The sequence below is a fragment of the Theropithecus gelada genome, chromosome 4 (genome assembly GCF_003255815.1).
Source record: "Theropithecus gelada isolate Dixy chromosome 4, Tgel_1.0, whole genome shotgun sequence".
In the NCBI taxonomy this organism is placed as follows: Eukaryota; Metazoa; Chordata; class Mammalia; order Primates; family Cercopithecidae; genus Theropithecus; species Theropithecus gelada.
The window spans coordinates 6,430,822-6,452,841 of record NC_037671.1 but is presented as its reverse complement, the minus strand read 5'-3'; the positions used below and the strand labels follow the sequence as shown (position 1 = coordinate 6,452,841).

Here is a 22,020-nt window from a genome sequence, read left to right as displayed (position 1 = left end):
TTCTGCTCTTTGGGGCCAGGCTGGGCTGATCTTGGCTGGGCTTGTTGAGGAACAGCTAGGGTGGGAGTGCTCAGCCGGGTGGTTTTCTTCTTTCTGCTCCATGTGATCAATCAGCCTCCATCTAGCTGGTCTAGGCTTTTTCACAAGGCAACTCATGGTTCAAGAGCAGTCGGAGACCAAATGCCATTGCACAAGTGCTTTTCAAGCCTCTGCATCACATTTGTACTATCCCATTGGCTGAGGCAAGTCAAGTCCAGTGTCCATGTGGTAAGACACTACCCAAGGGCATGGATACAGGGAGGCATGAACAAATCCGGGTCATTACTACAACCAATCCATGGTGGGCCACAAAGGCCTAATCTTAATTCTCTGTCATAAGTATTTTGGGTTACCACTCTGGTCCGTTTATTGATAAAGCAAGGGACTGTGCTAGAAGTGGCGATGATCCTTGAAGCAGCTGATCACAACAGTTTCAGTTCTGGAATATGAGCTTCCTTACAGTGAAGCTCTTGCCTTCTGTAGAGAGACCACTCATAATGGTGATGGAGCCATGAGGACTGGGTGCAGGACTATGCAGAATGTGGAATGGCCTCACTTTCATGGCTTTAAACACAGATGTTTATTTTCCAAAGCTGTCTTCTTTCCTTCACTGACCAGGTATCCCTCTGGCATTCCACACAACCCAGCAGGACAGGTTTGATCTCTGCTGATTTCAGCTGCCAACATGTTTCAGTGGAAACAGACCACATCCAAGCCACAGCCTTCAGAATCATGCTGGGACAGTTAGGTGACTGAGGAGAAATTTTGACTCATCGAAAATAGTCTTCTTGACCCTTGTTCTCATCTAATTTATATTTTTCATTTCATAAATGGAGTTGACTTGACTGAGTCAGACCGGGAGCCTGCTATTTTGGGGAGAAAAGTCTATAATAAAATCCATGAAATTAGTCCTCTGAGAGTGTGGGCAGAGAGGTGACAGTGACTGTGCAACCCTTGAGGCATGAGTGTTTCTGTGACGTGATGTTGTCATCCACATGCAGGCCTGAGAAACCAAGGAGAGCCCTTGAAAGGGGGCAGGAAGAGGAGGAGAAAGAGAAGTGACTTTTACTGAGCACCTACTGCATTCCAAGCACAGCACAAGGCACTGTGTATACAGAGACACGTAAGATGCTGTCTCAGTCCTGAATAGACATCAGCTAACATGTAAGAAATCCCATAAAAACACGGTATCAAGAAGGAAGAGGAGAAGGTGGAGCAGATAGGGAAGGAGGAAAAATAAAGAAACAAAAGGAATTACACCAAAACAAGGGTAGTGAGAAGGTACGTCAAAGACCAACTACCTGATGGGGCATTGGAGGATTTTCTTAACCACTGTTGAAAGAGGCCCTGACTATTTCAGTCTCTGGTTCGCCTGCAGATAGCATCAACTCACGGAGAGTTTGAGCTTCAAATCCACTCCTGGCTGCAGGGGCAGGATCCACAGCCTGTTTATCCCTGAGACTACTCCACACTTCCAACTCAGATTTGAGAGTTAGAGTTATGTGGCCTGGAAACTTCTTTCTCTAAGCTAAACTCCTTTGACATGTGATTGGCATCCAGACAAGAGCTGAGCAGCTTAAAGTCCCAGGAACTCCTTCAGGGGCCCTTGGATCTTATTAAATGAGATCAGAGCCCTGGTGTGTCCTGCTCAGTGCCAGCATTCCTACTCTGAAAAGACGCCTTGCACACAGAAGGCGAGAAACAACCACGCGTTAAGCGAGTGTGTCGTTGTGTCTGGAACAGGCTGACACCTTTCCCAAAGCACCCAGGGTACCCCAGGGAGTCTGAATTTTCTCTGGAAATGACCCCTTCATTCTTTCCCAGCTTGATTTTCAGTAGTCCCGGGTGGCTGTGAGAGGGTATTTGCTCCTCTCCTTCACTGGAATTTCTCCTCCTGCTCGCCAGAAAGAGAAGAAGAAAGAATGAGGAAGTGTACATGACAGGTTCTCTGGGTCTGGCTTATTTGTTCAAGGAACACATTTGGGGCCAGCACCCAAGGATAAGGGGGGGCCCTGCCATGCTCCCCTGGGGACCGTGGAGGACAGGGTGTTTAACTTCTGGGCTCATCAGAAGCAAGGCAACAGTTGAGGTTTGGAAGATCCCAGCTCATCCAATGGGCAGCAGCCAGATGGCAGGAGCTCCCCCACTGAGCAGGTGGGCTGTGGTCTGGATCCCCGGAAGCCACACAGGCCTGGGGGGCACTGGCTCTGCTCTGCCCCTGCCCTGTGCCCATGGGGAGGCTGGGCTTCAGACTGGCTTTGCTGGAGCACCGGGGCACCTGATGGGTAGAGCCTGGCCTGGACCCACCTTGTTCTGTGTGGAGCCCTGATGCCCAGCCTTTCTTCTGCCAGGGATCCTGCTCCCATATTTCATGCTGGAGTGTGTGCCCTCTCCAAGCCCACGGCCCCCAGAACCGTTGCCCCGTCATCCATCAAGTACAATGTGGCATAACCAGGAGCGGGGCTCCTGATGGATTCATCACTTCATATGTTGGGTTTACAAACCTGTACCTCCCTTCTCTCTCTCTCTCTCTCTCTCTCTCTCTCTCTCTCTCTGTCTCTCCCCCCTCTCTGTCTCTCTGTAACACACACACACACACACACACACACACACACACACACACAGATCTCAGAACCCACACCACCCTTTCTGTGTGGCTGGCTCTATTACAGTGAGCTAGAAGCCAGTTTTGGAGATGAATTGACTGGAACATCTCTACAAAGTTATATTTTCACAATTTTTTTTTAAGAGACAGTGTCTCTCTGTGGCCCAGGCTGGAGTGCAGTGGTGCCATCACCATTCACTGCAGCCTCAACCTCCTTGGCTCAAGTGATCTTCCCACCTCAGTCTTCTGAGTAGCTGGGACTACAGGCACATGCCACCATGCGCATCTAACAGGCTTGATTAGAGTTTATCACTGACTTTATTATCTTCTTGATAATTAATCTGAAAAACCGACATTAAGCAGGGCCTAGATTATGGTTTCCTTGGTAGGTTGGCGGGAGTACCTCCAATTCTTTAGCAAGCCTGGCTGTTTTCCTTCTCATACACAAAGTGGTCAAGCCTGCTCTCGGCAACCATGATTGACTGCGTTCACTCCCTTCCCTGATTCTGTCATCCAGATAGGTCCAAGTGCCATTCTGTTGTTACTTGCTTGCTATTAGTAATTGTTACTATACTTCAGTAGTGAAGTAATTATTGCTGTAATTATTCCCTTATAGTTATGTGCTTATTTATTCATTTTTATTTATTATTATTTTTTGAGACAAAGTTTTGCTCTTGTTGCCCAGGCTGGAGTGCAGTGGCGTGATCTCGGCTCACTGAAACTGCCACCTCCTGGGTTCAAGCGATTCTCCTGCCTCAGCCTCCTGAGTAACGGGGATTACAGTTGCCCGCCACCATGCCCAACTTTTCTGTGTTTTTAGTAGAGACAAGGTTTTATCATGCTGGCCAGGCTGGTCTTGAACTCCTAACCTCAGGTGATTTGCCCGCCTCGGCCTCCCAAAGTTCTGCGATTATAAGCGTGAGCCACCGCGCCTGGCTAATTTTTTGTATTTTTAGTAGAGATGGAGTTTCATCATGTTGGCCAGGCTGGTCTTGAACTCCTGACCTCAGGTGATCCACCTCACCCTCCCAAAGTGCTGGGATTACAGGCGTGAGCCACTGCACCTGGCCTATAGTTATGCATTAATAAGTGTCAGAGCTGCTGTGGTAAGTCACAAAGGCGGCACTAGAGCACAGTCATTGTACAGTCTTTGGGATCAAACTGACCCAAGTGCAAACCTGGCTAAACCACTAAACAGCCATGTAACTCTGAGCCAGTCACATGACCTCTCTGAGCCTCAGTTTACTCAACTGAAGACAGAGAGAATACTTGTCCGGATCATTATGGGAATTAAATGAGATAAAGGATATAAATCTGTTAGCACAGTGTCTAGGATACGTGGCCCACCAAAGATAGAGTCTGTTACTAGAGATCTATTTTTGGAGTGATCTATATTAGAGTTTGGTCTAGAAAAACTTGTATTTGTTTCCTTACAGATGAAGCAAGCTGTTCATATTAATGTATACCAATTTATATTTCTAAGTGAGTGTAAGAGGGGTTTGCGTGATTCACAGCTTGCGTGTGTGTGACTGGGTTCAGAGGGAAAGCCAGGGCCTGTTCGTTTCTGAGGCTGAAGCAGACCGTGCCCTCCCGTGGGCACCCTGTGCTTGCTGGTGCGGTGAGCTGGACGGGTCAGTGCTGAGACTCAGTAAGACTTTTCTCATGTCTTCAGGGCTAATTCAGATGAAAACGCTCAGCACGGATCTGAAGAATGTACCGTAGGACCGGGACGGAGAGAAACAGGGTGAAGAAAGCAGCTGAAGATCAGTTTGTTTTGAAAGTAACCAGCTTTTGTGCATCACTGTTTACACTTGTGGAAGAAAGGCCCTGGGGCGTGCTGTAGAATTGCAGCCTCCCTGGTGGGTGTTGGCCCTGCTGTCTGTCCCTCTTGGAGGAGCTGAGATGCCGCCTGGCCCCCTCGTCCCCCGGACATAGGCACTCACACGCAGAATGACTTCACAGCCCAGCTCCTCGCTGCCTTTAACTCAGTGACTCTGCTGTCGCACTGTTTGTTGACCTTGAGGTACAAACGCCTGATTGTAGTACAAGGAGTCGTCTCTTCCCTGCGTATTAAAAACATTGTTAGGGGTCAAAATCTCAAACCAAGAGAGCAGGCTCTGAAGGTAGGATTGCAGCACTCAGCCTGTGGGCAGAGGAAGGGTGGGGGATCAATGTCACAATAAAGGAAAATGCCTGGTCCTACCCAGAAGTCAACCCTGAAAATGTTGAATATGGACCCTGAATTGTCTTAGCAAAGCTGTGATGAAATGACCAGCGGACTTGTTAGAATCCAGTTTCCTCTATGAACGGACTTGATGGAAAGCCAAGCATGTGAGGGAAGCCCCCGGCCTACCATACCGTCTCCTGCTTGAAGCTTTTGGGAGTTTTCAAGGAGGTGCAGAGATTTTAGTTTCTGTAAAACCACTGGATAGCTGTGATCATGACCTCCAAGTCCATCCTCCTCCACTGTCTTCCTTCTGCTGGAATTTGGTGTGATTAAAAGGATTTGGGCTTTAAGTCTGAGAGACATGGGTTTAAATTCTCCTGCCTGCATTCAATCACTGGTCTCACAAGCAGGTGTAGGGCAGATACTCTGCATGGGCTCTGGGGCTATAGACAAAGCAGATGAGGGTCCTGACCCTGAGGGGGTTTACATTCTAGCTGGAATGACATGCAATGCAGTGGTTAGTTACAACAGGGATTGCGACCAGGTATGTGCATGTACCATGGAGAAACCCATGTGGCTGCAGGTCCATGGGGGCTTTCATGAGTGAGTGACTTAACTGAGCGCTGAAATGTGGAAGGAGGGTAAGTGAGGGGGTGGGACGTAGAGAAGAGCAGCCAGAGAGAGAAGAGCATGTGCAAAGGCCCTGAGGCAAGAAGGGATCTGGCCCAAGCATGGTGACACTTCAGTTTACTACCTGCTTCCCTATATTGGTCAAGAAGAGTGAGTGAGTCTGGGCATAGTAGCTCAGGCCTGCAATCCCAGCATTTTGGGATGCCAGGGCTGGGGGATGGCTTGAGGCCAGAGGTTTGAGACCAACCTGGGCAACATAGTGGGACCCCCATCTCTATAAAACGTTTTTTAAAAGTATCCAAGGGCGGTGATACACATTGTGGTCCTAGCTACTCAGGAGGCTGGAGGATTACTTGAGCCCAGGAGGTCAAGGATGCAGAGACCTATGATTGCACCACTGCACACTGCACTCCAACCTCGGTGACAGTGTGAGACCCTGCAAAGGAAAAAACAAAAGAGTGCATTGTAAAGAACAAACAATGAGTGTGAAGTGCCACGTTGGCTGGCTCATCATAGGTCTTCTCTTTTGTCCAAGGACTTTGAGTGTCCACCTCCTCCTTATTAAAGCCCTCTCAAACTTTGCTTTTCTTGAAAAAGGCGGAATTTAGATGATTTTGCAGCAGTTGGGATCCAGGAAGCCAGAAGCCCCACGTAGCCCAGGACTGGCCTGTGAGTGATAAAGAAAGAGGTGGAGCTGTGTTATTGATAAAGAGGTGGAGCTGTGTGAGTGATAAAGAGGTGGAGCTGTGTGAGTGATAAAGGGGTGGAGCTGTGTTAGTGATAAAGAGGTGAACTGTGTTAGTGATAAAGAGGTGGAGCTGTGTGAGTGATAAAGAGGTGGAGCTGTGTGATTGAGTGATAAAGAGGTGGAGCTGTGTGAGTGATAAAGGGGTGGAACTGTGTTAGTGATAAAGAGGTGAACTGTGTTAGTGATAAAGAGGTGGAGCTGTGTGAGTGATAAAGAGGTGGAGCTGTGTGAGTGATAAAGAGGTGAGCTGTGTGAGTGATAAAGAGGTGAGCTGTGTGATTGATAAAGAGGTGGAGCTGTGTGAGTGATAAAGAGGTGAGCTGTGTGAGTGATAAAGAGGTGAGCTGTGCGAGTGATAAAGAGGTGAGCTGTGCGAGTGATAAAGAGGTGAGCTGTGCGAGTGGTAAAGACGTGGAACTGTGTTAGTGATAAAGAGGTGGAATTGTGTTATTGAGCAAACTAGTAGGTGGCAGATGGCTACTGCCTCAACAGCTCTTGGTGGGATTGGGTGCCAGGATGTGCGTTTTCCACTGTACCTACCTTTGTCAAAAAATTACTGGTTCCTTCCTCTCACTGGATGAACAAGCCACACGACTACAGGATTTCTCAGAGATAGGTCTCCACGGAGCCTTAATTGTTCATACGGATAGATTAATTATTCAAGCTGATGAATCAGGGGGTGCAGCGCGTGGGTTCACCAGTAAAACAAGAGCCTGCGTGGACAGAGTTTGGCAGAGACAGGACCTCCTGCTCTGCCCAATTTAATTTAACACATGCCTGGGCGAGGGGTTTCTTCAGTCCTGACTTACCCTTGACTTCCGGGCTGCACTCTGGGTTGCAGGAGTGACTTCTCTAACACCTTCCGGACCAGGAGGAGAAGCATTGTTAGGGCTTGTCCCTGGGGTGTGGCTGGGCTCCGAGGCCAGGCTATGTTGATCTTGAATTGAGGATGGCTCTGCCAAGGTTGCTTTTGTGTTTGCTTCTTGATCGCTCGTTGTGAAATGTGTTCGGTAGTAGTCATGAAGCGGATCTTTGGCATACATTCTCATCCCAGCAAGGAGTGCATGAAATTGAAAATCGGCAGAGCCAAGGAGAGGGAGCCCAGGCTCCAGACCCATGTGGAGTCCTCGGAGATGTCCCACCTGGATGGCGGGAGCAGCTTCTCTGGGGCCTCTGAACGCTCTGCTGCCCCACGTCACCTCCTCACCCTGGCAGAGCCCGGCTCGCTCCGGGGACCCCACTTTCCTTTCACCGCTTCCAGGAGAAACTGCTAATTTTCCATGTCCTCCAAGGTCTGTGCATTACCACTTGCAGACCAAAAGCTCTCTCCTGCCCAAGCACCAGTATCTCTGAGGCTCCAGCTCCTCCACCCTCCATTCCATCATCCAGGGCCTCATAGTTCCTCATGGTGCCTCCTCACTTGCAGGCATGCTGACAGTGCAGCCTTAGTGCCTCGCGCTCTAGCCCTCCAAACACACTGCCTTCTGCTGGCCTCGGACACGCACTCCCGTGGCCACAAGCTGGATTCTAATGATATGAAACTGTGCAACCTATAAAAGAATAAAATCAAACCATATATATGTATGTATATACAGATGTGTATATATATACACTTGTATATATACATACACTTGTATATATACACAAAAGTATATCTACATGTATACACATGTATATATGTGTATATATACACATATATAGTATATATACACATATATAGTATATATACATATATAGTATATATACACATATATAGTATATATAGTATATATACACAGACATGTGTAAATGTAGTGTATATATAGTACATACATACACAGACTATATATGTGTATAATGTAGTATATATATACACAGACATATGTGTATAAATACACATATATGTATAATGTATACATATGTGTATATATAATTGTGGTAAAACATAGATAAAATTAATCATTTAAACCATTTTTAAGTGTAAAGTCCAGTGGCATTTAAGTACATTTATAATGTTATGCAACAATTGCCACCATCCATCTCCGGAACTTTTCCATCTTCCCAAACTGAAACTCTGCACCCCTTAAACGCTAACTCCCAATTCTCCTCCCCCAGCTCCTGGCAATCCCTCTTCTATTTTCTGTCTCTGCGAGCCTGACTCCTCTGGGTACGTCATACGAGTGCAATCACATGGTATTTGTCTCTCCAGGGACTGGCTGGTTTAGCATAAGGTTCTCAAGTTTCCCTCGTGTTGTGGCATGTGACAGGATTTCCTTCCTCTTTAAGGCTGAATCATATTCCATTGTGTGAATATACTCCACTTTGTTTATCTACTCCTCCACTAATGAATAGTTGAGTTTCCACTTTTCAGCTGTTGTGAATAAAGCTGCTATGAACAAAGTATCTATCTGAGCCCCTACTTTCAATTCTTTTGGGTGTACACCCACAAGTGGAATTGCTGGATCACGTGGTAACTCTATGTTTAACTTTTGAGGAATTGCCAAACTGTTTTTCTCAGCAACGGCACCATTTTACACTCTCGCTAGTAATCCACCAGGGTTCCAATTTCTCCACATCCTCGCCCGCACTTGCTATTTTCCATTTTGTTTGTTTGTGTTTAAATAATAGCCACCCTAATGGGTATAAAGTGATAGCTTATTATGGATTTGACTTGCATTTTGATCTGCATCTCCCTAATGATAGTGATGCCGCGCGCTTCTTTTCATGTGTTTATTGGCCGTTTGTGTGTCTTCTTTGGAGAAATGTCTATGCAAGTTCTTTGCCCATTTTTGAATTGGGTTGCTTGGATTTTTTGCATTGCATTGTGGGAGTGATCTATATATTTTTGGTTGGCAGTTTTTTCTCCCATTCCATGGGTTGCCCTTTCACTGTGTCTTTTGATGGACAACAGTTTTTAATCTTATTTAAGTCCAACTGATCATTTTTCCTTCTGTCACTTGCACTTTTGTTGTCATACCCAAGAAATCATTGCCAAAGCCAGTGTTGTGAAGCTTTTCTCCTATGTTTTCCTGTAGATTTTTTATAGTTTTAGCTTTAATATTTATGTTTCTGATCCATTTTGAGTTAATTTTTGTATATCATGTAAGGAAAGGATTCAAATTTATTCTTCAGCATATGAATATCCAGTTTTCTCGGCATTATTTGGTAAAAAGACTGCCCTCTTTCCACTGAATGATTTGGTACCCTTGTTGCAAATCATTTTGCTGTGTGTGCAAGGGTTTATTTTGGGTCCACTCAGTCACCCGCTTCCTGCCTGCAAACCCTGTGCCCCTGTGCTCTCTCTCCAGGAACTAACCCTGGGATCAATGGAGAAAAGTGTGTGTTTAAATAAATGAGTCCTGCCTCATTTCTGACCCTGTGCTTTCTATGTACACACACAGAAACACACTCAGACACACAGAGACACACATACTAAGACACACAGATATGCACACACACAGAGACACATACTAAGACACACAGAGACACACACAGACACACATACTAAGACACACAGATATGCACACATAGAGACACACATACTAAGACACACAGATATGCACACACACTGACACAGATGTACACGCACAGACACACAGATATATACACAAGATAGGCACACGCAAGCACACTCCCAGGAACACGTACTCACAGATGCGCACACGGACACGCACACACACACACAAGCACACACACTCAGCAGATGTATCAGAGTGTTTTTCTGAATTTTAATTCAGAAAAGTGCACTGGAAGGAGCCTGGAAGGAGTTCTTACTGCACTAAAGTAGGAGGAGACTGGTGGCCAAGAGGAAGAAGTAAAAGTGAGGAAGTAGAAGTGACCTGTCTCTGCCTAGCTGCCCCCGGGCGCTGCTCCCCTCCCTCTCACAATGGGGCTGGCTGAGTTCAATCCTCGGGCATTGCAGACCTTAAGAATGCACGGAACATCTTTATGCTGGGAATCGGGAGGAAGAGGGATCAGCCTTGCAGAAATCCTTGGAAGACAAGACAGCAGGTCCCTTCCTCGTGTTGGGGCGGCGAATATCCAAGTTACTGGTGGAGAATCCATAGGGGTCTGCAGCAGCCTCAACTCTCGTCTCCTCAGAAAAAAGAATTTGACTGAGGGGCATAAGGCAGAAAAAAGAGACCAAGGCAAGTTTCAGAGCAGAGTGGAAGTTTATTTAAAAGCTTTAGAGCAGGAAAGAAAGGAAAGTACACTTGGAAGAGACCCTAGCAGGCGACTTGGAAGTCAGGTGCCCCATTTAACCTTGATCCTGGGACTTTATATGCTAGCCCCTTTCCGGCATCTTGCAACCCTTTCCCTTCATTTTTCTCTTCGTGTGGGCTGCCTGCACGCGGTGCCCTCTTTATGCCTGGGAGGTGAGCACGTGCAGTGTGTTGACTAGAGTTGTACACCTGCTCGTCTGAGACTTTCTTACCTTTCCGGTGGAATGCCCCTGAAGGTCATGTCTCTTAATGCTCATGTCCAAGCTCACTCCCCGGATCCATGAGATTTTACTGGAAGCTTCTGACTCCCAATTTCAAGTGTTTTTATATACTGGGAAATTGCCTTTCCCTGGTGCCTGCAACCAATTATCACCTTAGTGTGACAGCTGTGGGCCACCAGGAAATTGCCTTTCCCTGGTGCTGCCTGCCAAGTCTCATTTTTAGAGAGGCAGTGTGGCAACTGCCAAACCATCACCTGATGGTCCCCTGACATTTCTGGTGGGCGGGTGTTGGGGAGCCCTCTCCTGCCTTGCTCATGCCTGGCTAGCTACCTATTGTAACACTGGAAGGCCTGGGGTACACGGGAGGAACTTGCAGAAGTTGGTCAGGGAAAGCTGCGGTTGATGGCAGGGCCAGGAAGGGGGCCCACCTTAGCAGCTCAGATTCCCTTTACACTCGAGCCCCCCTCTCTCCCTGTGCATGCTTCCTGTGTTATTGATCCTTCAGGTCTCAGCTCATTAAAAACAACAAGAACTAATGTTTATTAAGAGCATACTCTGTGCCGAGAACTATACACGCATTTCCTCTTTTAATCTTCAGAATAACCCTTGAGTTGGGGAACATCAACATCATCATCACCTTCTTCTACTTTTTCATTTTTGAATGAAGAAATTGAGCTCAGCGGTGAATTTGCTTGCTTGAGATCATGTTGGTGGGAGGATTTGAGCCTGAGTCTGACTCCGATTCCAGGGCTCCATTCTTAACTTCCTCACTCTCTCATCCCTCCCAAACCATTTTTGCCAATCTGGGTTGGGGTGCGGGTACTTCCCTCACTTCTGCCAAACCAGTGCTCTGCAGGCGGGGACCAAGGGGGCTGAGGAGACTGACAGTCAGCCCTGTGCTCCCCTGGGGGCAAGGATTGGGGGACACCTCTTCACTCCGAGAGTCCTGCTTGTCAAGCTCTGGGTCCACTCAGAGGGGGTGCCTTTTCCTGATTTGCACAGAGGCACTGCATGGGTATCATGCTGTCTTGAAGGGATTGTCACTGGATTTGTAATCTCTCATTACTCGTCATTCTTTCTAAGGACTGCTAGCTCCTTAACAGCAGGGGCTGTGTTGTATTCAGGTTGGGCCTCCTGTCCCTAACATCCAGAAGGCACTTCATGCCTAGTTGTTGAATGAGGAGTGGCCAATGAAGAAAGGCATTAGCACCTGGGTGTAGGTGCCTCACCCCTGCCCCTGGGTGCAGTGCATGCTGACTCACACCTGCGCAAAGGCCCAGATAGTTTCTGGTGTGGGGCCAGGGGCTTCACCCCTCAGAAGAAGGGCTGACATTTCACAGCTCCTTTTCTTGTTACCTGTTACCTGGAAACAAAATTTTAGATTTTCATGGACTGCCTTCACGCAACTTTGATCATGCAGAAAAGTGCTGCGAAAATGATAAAAACAGGAGTTAGCTCTGCTTACAACTGCAGAGCCCCTCATCTCATAAAAAATATGAATAGGCCCCTAGTATTAAAGCTTTTCTCTCCCCTAGCTATGGAAATCTGTTATTTAGCCTCTCCTGGCCTCAGTTTCCTTACCTCTGAAATGGGGATAATAATGTCCACCTCATAAATTTATCGCAGGGGTTAGAGGAGGCAACCCATGGGAAGGGTGTAGGATAGGACCTGCTGCAAGTTAAGCCGCACAGTAGCTGCTAGCTCTGTGTGCGACTGTAACTTCATTATTATTACGGTGTGGAAGTCATGGACTTTGAATCCAAGTTGCTTACTTTTTGGACGAAATGGATGCAGCAAAAGAACAGCAATCCATGCGTTTCAAAGTGGGTGAAGCAGACAAAAAAGTCGTGGTAGCAGAAGTGAGGATGGGAACACTGGGGCTCAACCTCAGCTGGGAAGGCATAGGGATGTGGGTTTAAGCTGGATCTGGAGGGATGGGTAGAAGTTAGGTAGACTGAGGCAAGGGGAATTCCAAGTGCAAGACCAGGAATGAAGAAGTATGAAGAGAATGGAAGAGAAATGTATTCTCCAACCTCTCAAGCTCATCAGTGGGTCTCAGCCTAAATGCCACTCCTCAAGTCTTTCCTGATCCCTCCGTCCGGACAGCCCCCTTGTTATATGCGCTTACATTCTGGCACCAATGCTCTGACACCAGCTGGGTGGTCCGCAATTCAGTTCAATTCTGATACTATCTAAAGTTAGTGCAGAGCCCCCAAATTAAAGGGCTCAACCCCAATAAGACTGCACCCCTTTCAGATGACAGGTGCACTTTGGAGATTCCAGGCCAATTGCACTTCTATCTGACTTGGCTACAAATTCAGGGGTTCCCACAATCTCCAACTCAGTCTCAAAAATTCACTAGAGTGACTCACAGAAATCAGGAAAGCACTGTGCTTATAATTATAGTTTTATTACAAATGATACTGATGAGGAACAGCCAAATAAAGATACATAGGATGGGGTGGAGAGGACACAGAGCACCCAAGCCCTCTCCTCACGGAATCCAGGTACTTCTTCCTCCCAGCACATTACTGTGTTTGTGACCACAGGACCAGCCCAAACTAGGCCTATTCTGTTGATAACAGGACGTCAAGTCACCTTGTAGGCATAACGGAGTGAAAACTTCAAGTCATGTAGGCCAGGGATGTGCAATAGAAAAAGGTTTGACCTTTAACAACACCTGGTACAAGGATTCCTCTCTGGGGAATCAAAAGACTGGGAAATGACTGGAACCTGAATGCTGGAACTCTTTCCAAAGGGATCTGTTGGCCCAGAAGATCTGGGGCTAAAATCCTTACTGTAAATGGTTCGTTTGAAGCTCTCCCATCAGACTCTGCCAAGTCAACATTCCTAAATCCTTTCTCTTGCCCTCTCAACCCTTCAAACTTGCCCCAGATCCCAAATCAGTGAGATAGATATGAACTGCATCTCCTGTCTCCTTGCTGGCTGGTCTTGCAATAAAGCTTTTCTTCTCTCAAAAGCTAGTGCCATAGTATTGGCTTCTATGTGTGTCAAGCAGCAAGCCCATTTATTCAATACCATCTTCACCAACCAGAAAGTTCCAATGAGCTTTGGTGTCTAGAGTTTTTATTGGTGTTTCATTATATAAGCATGATAGATTGAACAATTGTCCACATAGTTGAACTCGATCTTGAGGCCTCCATTCCCTGGAAGTTGGGTAGCTGAAAGTGCAACCCTATAATCACATGGTTAGTCTTTCTGGTGGCCAGCCCCCATACTGAGGCTATGTAGAGGCCCACTGGGCATCACCTCATTAGCATCACAAAGACATTCCTACCATTCAGAAAACTCCAAGGGTTTTTGAAGCTGTGTACCAACTGAGGAGAAAGGCTATATATGTATTTTTAAATTATATTACAGTTCTTACAGCACTTTTCACATCTGAAATATATTGCTTTTACAGTTAAATATTTAATATGTATTTATCCAATAGACTATAAGCTTCAAGAAGAAAGGGACTTTGTTGTTTTTGCTCCACTGTAACCTTAGCATGTAACTCAATTCTTGGCAAGTAGTATTTGCTTTGATTGATAGATGTGATTTGTATATATTCTATATATGAATAATGGGTGTAAGAGTTATATATATGAATAATGGGTGTAAGAGTTAAAGAAAGAGAAAAGAAACACGAAAAGCAGCTCAACAGTCAAACACAGGTTTATTTTGGAGAATAAACCTGAGAGGGGCATCTGGCTGATTTTGGTCAGGAGCGCTCTCTCTTACAGACTAGGAGTATTCACTGGATTTAGGGTGAAAGAGCTTATCACAGGCTTGGAATGCTTCTGTGTGGAGAAGTTTATTGTGAGGTTGGAATGTCTCTGGTTGGAGGAGAGGTTATCTTGGGGCTGACATCTCTCCGGCAGGAAGGGAGATTATCTCAGGGCTGGCATGTCTCTGGTCAGGGAGGGATTTATCTTAGGGTTGGAATGTTTCTGGTCAGAGATGTCATTTGTGGTTTATGGTCATGCTGACCTTAGCCATTAGGCTGATGCCTTTTGGATTTAGGTGGTTTTTGATCAAGGGTAACTTTAAAATGGTGGTGCTTATCCAAGATGGCGAGGCTCCTGCTCTGTCAGTGGGGAAAATTAAAGACTGGAAAGGTATATTGGGACAGATTGTAGAAGGCCTTAAATGCTCTATGGTCTTAAATGTTTCCAGCATGTCTCTCACATCATCTCAGTAACTGCTGGGAAGGCACCACTGGGAAGATTTGTAGAATCAGGCCTGCTCTGGCTCCATGGAAGCTTCTCTGAAACATGAGTCTTATGAAGTCTGGGAAAAGGGCATGAGTGGAATGGATGACTCAACATTCAACTGCAGTGGGGGGGGGGGGGGTGTGAACTCAGTGCTAAGTTGAGGGAAAAGGGCCAAAAATACAAAATGTGGTAAGATTTGTCTCTCTCATGTTTAGCAGTCTGAGAAGTGCTTAAAATTTTTTTTTGTTAGAGTGCTGGTGCCCAGTAGATAGGGGAGTAGGAAGACAAGCCCTAGTCCCTACTGAGCATCCCTAGTCCCTACTGAGCATCACTAGACCTGAGAAGGGAAAGAGGAGGGGCTCCGAAGGGAAGAATCCAGGCTCTCTAAAAGAAATTGATTAACACCTGAAAGGCTCAGTTCATGTTTCCATCATCCCCTGCTCATGGTCAAGTCAAAGAAAAAACTGATGTCTAGTCATGAAAACAGCAAAGCATGAGGTGGGAGGATGATTGCATCCTGTGTGGCAATGGGATAAATTCAGAGCACTCAGTACTTCCCCTCTCTTTCTAGAGCAGAACGTAGGGGTTCTAAGTGTTCAGTACAGGTCTTGATTCTTTATTTTATCTGCTTCTGTGGCCCTGGCTTTGTTGTCTAGAAATAATCAAAGATCATACAATATTCCATTTGGAAGAAACTTCAAGGCTGTTATTTGTGACCCCACTGAATTGCTAGTGCCGCTCAGGTCCAATCTCTGCAGGAAGTGGAATTCAAAGGAACATAAGCCCAGAGGAATAGTGAAGAACTGTGCTGTAGGCTTTTTTAAAAGTGAGGTCCTCATCCAAGGGGTTTGCATAGTGTGCCACCAAATAAGCATCTCAGAACCTCCTCTGGATGTTACTCTCCTCCGAAGTTCCATACCAGGGCTGGGTCAGGCCCTGCATCTCTTCCTCTTCTCCATCCCATGATTTCCCACTGCCTCCCTGCTCTCCTCATTCCCTTCTTGCTTCCCTTCCATCTCACCGCCTATCTCTCCCCTACTGGAGGGGACCGTCAGGCTTCTACTGCTGGCTCTGTGGCGGAAGCTCCCTGCGATGTGCAGGCCTTCAGTAGCACTGAAAGCTTTTCTCCAAGAAATTCTTATTCATGATTTCTGGTGAGCAAAACTCACCATCTGCGTATTCTCCAAGGCAGCTGTCCCAGTCCTGGGTGTGTGGCAGGTGCTGCCTAAACACTGGCTGGCTGCAGGGAAAGACTCTTTTTTTTCTTTCTTTCTTTTCTTTTTTTTTTGCATAAGATTCCATTCCACAATCATCAGAAGCCTGCTTGCATTTCATGGGCCCATGAAATTACTTATTTTATTCCAGAGAAAAAAGACACGCCATTTCTGTGAATCGAGGGTCTTCGTTTGAGTTTTCTTTTTGGTCCCTCTCTCCATCATGCGGGGAGGGTCCCTATTTTGCTGAGGTTAGAAGGAGCACCAACTATCTATAGGCATTTTTAAAATGTCTATAAATATACAAAACTAAAAAAAAATTTTAATGTAATATTCAATTTAGAGCAAGATTTAAAATATTTGAACACTAAAATGGAAACAGTTACCTTACAATCTCTATCTGATCATCTATAATTGAGTAATGACTGATGAGTTGAATCACATTTTCTCAAAGTATCCTTTGGCCCCTTTTCCTTTCCCCAGGCTGGAAGGGCTCTTTCTAATCACTTAGCCTTCAGTGTTCCTAAATGCGCTCCTCCACTTTTCTTTCTCCCCTGATTCCTTGCTCTCCCACTCCCCACCTGGCCTTCTGGAGATTGTGGGATTTGCGGAAGCTTCATCATGCATCTCCATTTTCACGTTCAGTTTTAACACCTCAAATGAGTCTTTTCAATCCCATAGCTCTTTCACTCATCCTGTATTAATGAGTGCTCTTCCCTTTATAACTCCTCACCGTTGTTCCCCAGCTGGAGGAAGGAGCCGTCCCTCTGCCTGGGCAGCTAGCTGCAGGAGGAGCCCACAGCCACAGTGCATCCTCCCACCAGCAGCCTAAACCCCCATGGTTAGCTTCACACTACCAGAAGTTTCCTCACAACCACAAACTCTGCCTCCCTTAAAAAAATGACTTTGAAATTGATGCATAATTGTTGCATGTATTCATGGGATACATGAGGTTTTTTTGATACATGCATACAGTGTGTAATGATCAAATCAGGGTAATTGGAATATTCATCACCTCAAACATTTATCACGTTTGTGCTGGGAACATTGGGTACAAAATACAGTTAGACAAAAGGAATAGATTCTAGGGTTTGCTAGCACAGTAGGGTGACTATAGTTAACAAGAATTTATGGTACGGTTGACCTTTGGACAACGTGGGAGTAGTGGGAGGGCCAACCCCCTCGTGCAGTTGAAAATCTGTGAATAACTTTTGACTTCCCTGAAAATTAACTACCAATAGCCTACTGTTCACAAGAAGTTCTATTGATAATGTAAATAGTCAATTAACACATATTTCATCTATGTATTATGTACTGTATTCTTAGAATAAAGTGAGCTAGAAAAAAGAAAATGTTATTAAGAAAATGATAAGGGTGGGGCACAGTGACTCATGACTTTAATCCCAACACCTTAGGAAGCTGGGGTGGGAGGATCACTTGAGACTAAGAGTTTAAGGCCAGCCTGGGCAACATAGCAAGACCCAAACTCTACAAAAATTAAAATAAATTAGCTGGGTGTGGTGGCATGCACCTGTAGTTCTAGCTACCTGAGAGGCTGAGGTGAGAGGATCACTTGAGGCCGGGAGTTTGAAGCTGCAGTGAGCTATGATCACACCACTGCACTTGAGCCTGGGCAACAGAGTAAGACCCTGCTTCTAAAACAAAGAAAATCATATGGAAGAAAAAATATATTGACTATTTATTAAGAGGAAATGGACTATCAGAAAGGTCTTGACCTTTGTCGTCTTCACATTGAGTACAATAAGGAGGAAGTGGACAAGGAGGAGGGGATCTTGCTGTCTCAGGGGTGGCTGAGGTGGAATAAGATCTACTTACAAGTGGACCTTCACAGCTCAACACTTGTTCAAGGGCCAACTCTATATTTCAAAATAGCTAGAAGACAAGATTTAGAATGTTCCCAACATAAAAAAAAACTTTTCAGTTTGAAATAATTTTAGACTTACATAAAAGTTTTAAAAATATTTCTTAGAATTCCTGTACACCCTTCACCCAGACTCCCCTAACATTAATGTCTCTGTACCCAGAGTTCAGGGACCAAAACTATGAAATTAGCACTGATACAATACTAAACTATAGTTATTTTTCATATTCTCCCAGTTTTCCAGCTAATGCCTTTTTTTTTCTGGTCCAGGATCCAATCCAAGATTTTACCTTGCACTTGGCCTTGCCTCCTTGGTCTCCTCCAGCCTCAGATGGCTCTTCAGTCTTTCCTTGTTTCATATAACCTTGGCGATTTTGAAGAATTGTAAGTTTTCCCCTCAATTTGAGTTCATCTTTTGGTTTCATTATTTTGAGGTTATGCATTTCTGAAAAGAACATCATAGAAGCAACGCACTCTCCTCAGTCCATCATATCCAAGGGCACGTGACATCAATATGCCTCATTACTGGTATTAACTTTGCCAACGTGGTTAAGGTCAGGTCTGCTGGCCTTCTCCATTCTAAAGTTTGTATCTTTCTCTTTGTAATTAACAATAATCGAGGGCGGGAGGAGATACTTTGAGACTATGCAAATATCCCATTTACCCTGAAACTTTGGCTCAATTTTGTTGATATCCATCAGCAGATCATGTCTGCAACAATTACTGTGGTGTTCTAAGAGTGATTTTCAGCGGCAGCTGAAGGCTGGTGAGTCAGAGTCACAATGTTCCAGATCCAGGGCCTTGTGCAGAAGCTGGATAGAGAGGGGATGAAATGGAAGGTGTGTGAGGATGTGATCTCCTCCATACGGAATGTCCTCATCTACGTGGCCCTGCTGCAAATCATTCCTTTTATCTTAAAGAAATTGCACAGCATATGAAGATTGAGTATCACGTGTGAATGTATAATATGCAGAACCTGGTTACAGTTTCTACAACTCTCTGCAAGCAAATAGGCCCAGAAAACTGTAAGAGACTCTTTAATGGTTGGGTATAAAAATTCTGCTTGTTAAGAACAAGTTTGGCTCAGCTAAGCTTGTTCTCAGCCAAAATATAAAACTATAGCTAAAATATAAAACTATTTGAGAAGTATGAAAAGACATCTTGTGGTCAGGGTGTGCCATTATGCTTGTGACATTTGGCCTCTGTAAATGTTGGTATAATTGTAAATAATGTCAAACTCCATTATCTAGCATGTATTAATAATTAAAGGAACTATGTCTGAAATGGCACTGTTTTGTCAGTCATTTCTGTTTACCTTTTTACTTCTGTACGAAGTGTATTTTTGTAGTCCCTTACAATTAGTCATGTTTTATGGAAGTCAGCACACAACCACAATGCTATTTAAACACAGGATTATTAGTCTATGGTTTTTTTTTTTTTTTTTTTTTTTTTTACAGAGTCTAACTCTGTTGCCCAGGCTGGAGTGCAGTGGCGTGATCTCAGATCTCAGCTCACTGGAACCTCCGCCTCCTGGGTTCAAGCAATTCTTCCACCTCAGCCTCTTGAGTAGCTGGGACTACAGGCGTGCACCACCACGCCCGGCTAATTTTCGTATTTTTAGTAGAGACAGGGTTTCATTATGTTGGCCAGGATGGTCTCAATCTCCAGAACTTGTAATCCACACCCCTTGGCCTCCCAAAGTGCTGAGATTACAGGTGTGAGCCACCACTCCTGGCTTAGTCTAGGTTTTTAATGAATGTACCAATTAAGAAAAAAGAAAACACACAAAGAGTGTTTTTCTGTTTCCTTTATTCTTTCTAATTGACTAATTGGAATTCTGTAAAGAAGAGCTGTTTCTTCTTTCTCTAATATTTATTCCTTTAATTATGTATTTATCAGTATAGGTTCCTGGATATTGACTTTATTCTGTGGGTTATAATTTTGTTGCTCAAATTGTTTCCTCTTTGGTCATTGGTTGCTCCCTGAAGGAGTTCCAGTGTCCTTTCGAGAAGTCTCATCCTTTTTTGAGCATTTCCTTATTTTTTGGCATTTCAAGACACTCCAGGCACTTTTTATTGCATATTCCCTGCCCCAGCTCTGGAATCAGCCACTTCTCCATGGATTCTTGGTTCTTTTATTGAAGAGCGGTATTTTGAAACCAAGATCTGGGCACTAGATGTGTTCGTTGCTACAGAGGTGTCAATGCTTTCAGGCCATTTAAGCAAACACAGCTAGAAGTAAATGCATGTATACTAATCCATGCATATTCACATTGATATTCATCCCTCTATTTATATTTATATTTAAAAAGTGTGAGTTCATACTGATACCTTCATAAATCCAACACCATAGCGTTTATTCTAGCCTTTTCCCTTTCTTTTCTTGTAATCTTTTAAAAGTTATTATTGTGGGCTGGGCACGGAGGCTCATGCCTGCAATCCCAGCACTTTGAGAGGCCGAGGTGGGCGGATCACGAGGTCAGGAAATCGAAACCATCCTGGCTAACACGGCGAAACCCTGTCTCTACTAAAAAGACAAAAAATTAGCCGGGCGTGGTGGCGGCGCCTGTGGTCCCAGCAACTCGGGAGGCTGAGGCAGGAGAATCGCTTGAACCCGGGTGGCGGAGGTTGCAGTGAGCCGAGATCGCACCACTGCACTCCCGCCTGGGCGACTGAGCAAGACTTCATTAAAAAAAAAAAAAATCATTGCTGTTATAACTGATTCATGTTGTCTCTTCTTCTGTTCGGAAGTTTAGCTTTGCGTTGTATTAGTAAAAATATACACCCAGTCATTTCCTTTGTAAACGTCAAATTATTTCTATGTTCTCCTTTTAAAAGCTTGGAGTTATGAAAGTATAAAATTAAAGTTCATTATGCACGTAAACTTTAAGATACATTTTAAGAAGCATAAAATACAGAGTTTCTGAGGGGTTTCTTCACAATATCTTCAGCGTATATTTGCCCCTAAAATCAATTTTTATAAAAATAATAAAGAGAACAGGAAAAATAGCCTAATATAACATATTGATTGTGTCCTTCTCTGATCTGTTCTCACTCCTAAGCTACCAATAGCGGCAGCCCTAAAAAGTAATTTGAGGAGATTCTTAAGTTCCCCTTATGTCCTCTGAAAAGCAACCCAGATAAACATGAGCTCTAAGTAAAAACATTGTTCTTGGGATTTAAACTCAAGATGACAGAATAAACTGCTGCAGGGAGCCTCTCTCCTGACCCCATAGATTTATTCTTTTTTTTTTTTTTTTTGAGACAGAGGCTTGCTCTGTTGCCCAGGCTGGAGTGCAGTGGCGCGATCTTGGCTCAGGGCAAGCTCCGCCTCCTGGATTCCCGCCATTCTCCTGCCTCAGCCTCCCGAGTAGCTGGGACCACAGGCGCCCGCCCCCAAGCCCGGCTAATTTTTTTGTATTTCTTTTAGTAGAGACGGGGTTTCACCGTGTTAGCCAGGATGGTCTCCCTCGATCTCCTGACCTTGTGATCCGCCCACCTTGGCCTCCCAAAGTGCTGGGATTACAGGCATGAGCCACCGTGCCCGGCCCCATAGATTTATTCTTAAAACAGGTTTAGGGGCTGAAAGCAAGTAAAAAAGCTGCCAGGTACCAGAAAAAAAGTAGAAAATATACTTCACTGAGTGAGAGGCAAAATTGTATAGCACATAAATGTAACTAAACTGGAAATACATTATAGGAGCTGGGGTTGTGATGTTATGGATTAGGGTCAAAGTTTTAGGAACTCCTGAAACTAGGCTATTCCATGAAACCTGGAGCCACAAAACAATGTAATTTTGTATATGAATTGAGACTAGGAAAACTCTGAATATGACCTGTGATACAATCAGGAAACAGGTCTCTGGCCCTGGGCTGTTGGTGAAAATTAAATCAATTGTTAGAAACTGGAAGCCATAACTTCTGCTGATTGTTGATATGTGGCTAGAATTCTTAACACTACCTATACAGGTCAAGATCTCTAACAGAAAACGATTCCAGTTCTGGAACAGTTTCAGAGGCAGTGGGGAAACATTCCCATAGGAAGCCCTTAGCAACTCAGGGTACCTGTGAGACCTTTGCAAAAGGTATTCCTATTG

At 45.0% G+C, this 22,020-nt stretch overlaps 1 pseudogene; it reads left to right on the top strand.

Moving 5' to 3' along the window:
• The first annotated feature begins 18,687 nt into the window (after positions 1-18,687).
• On the top strand, positions 18,688-18,863 carry LOC112623704 (annotated as a pseudogene).
• The last annotated feature ends 3,157 nt before the right edge of the window (positions 18,864-22,020 follow it).